This window comes from Atractosteus spatula (assembly GCF_055471065.1).
Source record: "Atractosteus spatula isolate fAtrSpa1 chromosome 10 unlocalized genomic scaffold, fAtrSpa1.hap1 SUPER_10_unloc_8, whole genome shotgun sequence".
Taxonomy (NCBI): domain Eukaryota; kingdom Metazoa; phylum Chordata; class Actinopteri; order Semionotiformes; family Lepisosteidae; genus Atractosteus; species Atractosteus spatula.
The window spans coordinates 304611-307216 of NW_028296628.1; the positions used below are offsets into that span (position 1 = coordinate 304611).

At 38.8% G+C, this 2606-nt stretch overlaps 1 non-coding gene across 1 annotated transcript; it reads right to left on the reverse strand.

Annotated features, from left to right (window-relative positions):
• Window positions 1–365: 365 nt before the first annotated feature.
• On the reverse strand, window positions 366–439 carry trnan-guu (transfer RNA asparagine (anticodon GUU)). Its single transcript has one exon. It is a non-coding gene; the product is annotated as a tRNA-Asn (tRNA).
• Window positions 440–2606: the final 2167 nt, after the last annotated feature.

Here is a 2606-nt window from a genome sequence, read left to right on the forward strand (position 1 = left end):
CATTTATGTTTATATTTATGTTAAAATGAAGGTAAATATATCAAAATATCAACATCCAACTTCACAGTGCTAACGTAACAATGCTTGTCAAAATCTCAAACAAATCCGCGTTGTATTTCTGAACTATTTTAGCAGAGGACGCAACAGGAGTATAAATGATATCTCCCGCCAGCCCTTCAAAGATACTTTTCCATGGGTGAATATGGTTCTCTGGGGAGTTGCGGCGTTGATCACTATTGGACTTCCCCGGTCTCAAGTGTTGTTGTTGGACACGGGCAAAAGACTCGCATTTTCGGCAAATATAAAGAGGTTTAAGGTTCCGGCTTTAGCGGAGGCAGTGTTTACATTGACAATAATAAGAAGATCGTCCCTGGGTGGGCTTGAACCACCAACCTTTCAGTTAACAACCGAATGCGCTCACCGATTGCGCCACAGAGACTGATGAGAGAGACACTTCTCCATTCGCACCTTTCCGGTCAAAAAATAAACATTGCTTGCATTTTCTTGCCAGTCGGCAATATTCCTTCTGCTCTGATAGCCAAGAATTAAATTTCATTTTTCACAAGCTGTATGAATTTCTTGAAAAACAAGTTGTTGCAGAAAGGAAATGCATTCATGCATTAAACTAAATCAAGCCCTATGCGGTTGTCCAAAATGGTACTTTCTGCACAAAAAGAAAGGCACAGCTGGGATGTGGAGCCAGGATCTCCAGTTAACGAGATAGATACTTAAAGCAACTAAGCTACAGTGCCGGCAGAATTCTCCTCTTTTACAGCCGCTTGGACACACCGCTCTGAGCCATCTGTGTTCAGTAAGCCCTGAGTCTGCTGGCTGAGCAAGCTGCCTCCTTTACACACAACAGGAGCCCCGACTGTAAGAGAAACGAAGAGAAATGGCTTTTATTGGGCACTTTTCATGTCCAATGCGCTTGACATCTCCCAAGGGCGGCAGAGTTCATTTATGACACTTTTCCTTTCTTTCTTCTTTCTGTACTCTTTGATGAAACAAAACGAGAAATCATGGAAGGGAAAATGACTTTTTTCATGGAGAAAACATGCACCAGGAAATGTTGTGTTTAGAAGAAGTGAGTTAACATGAAAAGTGACCTAATTAACCGGAGCAAATGCTCACCTAGCAAGATCTGCTTTAATACAAGAGAGAAGTAGAGTGAAATACGTGATCATTTCACGCCGTTTTTTGTCAAGACAGAAAACCAGGCTGCTCCAGGTGAGGCTTAAACTTTCAACCTCGGCATGACTCCACTGATTATGTCATTTTACTGTACATGGCCTGAACAAGGAAGAAGATTGGAAGTCAAGACGTTATGGTGTTGTTGTAATACTTTCCTGCTCTTTTAATATTCAGGTTAAATCTTTTATTTTGGAGTACTTTCAATTGATATTAATCCTAGTCCCAATGAACGATTCTGGGCCATGGTGCATCTTAAATACTGTTCTTATAGGTTTCAGTTCCGAAAACAACTCAGTAGCCCGCTATGTGGAACAATTGAACACATTAGAACTGTTGTGAATGCAGTGGAAATAATTTAGTCACTAAATAACAAGCTTATGCACCACTCTGATTTGTTCTGATTTGCCTTGAAAATATTTTTTATGATGGCAAAATGATTTTTGAACTGAAAATCCACCACTCGCTTGAAAATTATTATATTTAACAAAAATTGCTTTCCAGACACCACAACTATTCACAATAATTTTATCAATACATGTCTTAATGAAAAGTGTATTTTTTTAATAATTAACTTTAATGTCCATCTTTATTAGTAGATGTATTACATGTACAGCCTTTAATATGCGATAGTGAATTTTCAGGTATCCTGAGGAGAGAAGAAAACTGAAATAAAGGAAATACATATTTAAAGGGGTGTGTTCTGTCATATCTGGGTGTTTGAATAGATTTGTTGTATAAGTTATTGTGATTTCACTCTATACTTGTGTTTTTCAGGAGAAAGTAGTTACATTGGGGATTTGAGGGTATAGAAAATACGTTGTGCTGTACGGGTAAATGTAAGGATATGTTGAAAAAAACGTATTGTCACCTTCGTGAACGTCATTATTAGATACCTGTTGATCGTTTAGTGACCTAGGCCTCCCTCTGGACTCTGCACTGAGTTGAAAGCTACGGGAGCTCCTCACTGCTTGTCCTGTATTGTTACCTGTGCTCTTGTCTACATTATCTACGTGCAGCACAGCACCAAGAACACCATAAACTTTGTGACGGAAAGTGCTTAAGAGCATGAAAAATATTGAACAATTCAAACATTCATAGAACAACTTGAAAAACTGAGGGACAAAAGACCATCTATTTCGCAGGTTCACAGTAGTTGCAAGAAAATCAGTCGCCTGACTAGGGACCTAGAGATAAAAAGTTCGATATTCTACTGACTGGGCTATCCCTGTCTACTCAGTTTCTCTCTGAAACAACGTTTTTCAAGAAATTTGCAAAATTTGAAATACAATACTTGCTTAAAAGTGCAGATTATTTTTTACCCAAAACTGCAAATGGAGAAAACCAACTCGTTGGAGTCTCTGTGGTACAATTGCTTAGTCCGGCCACGTTGGGACTAAAATAATAGTAAGGTGATG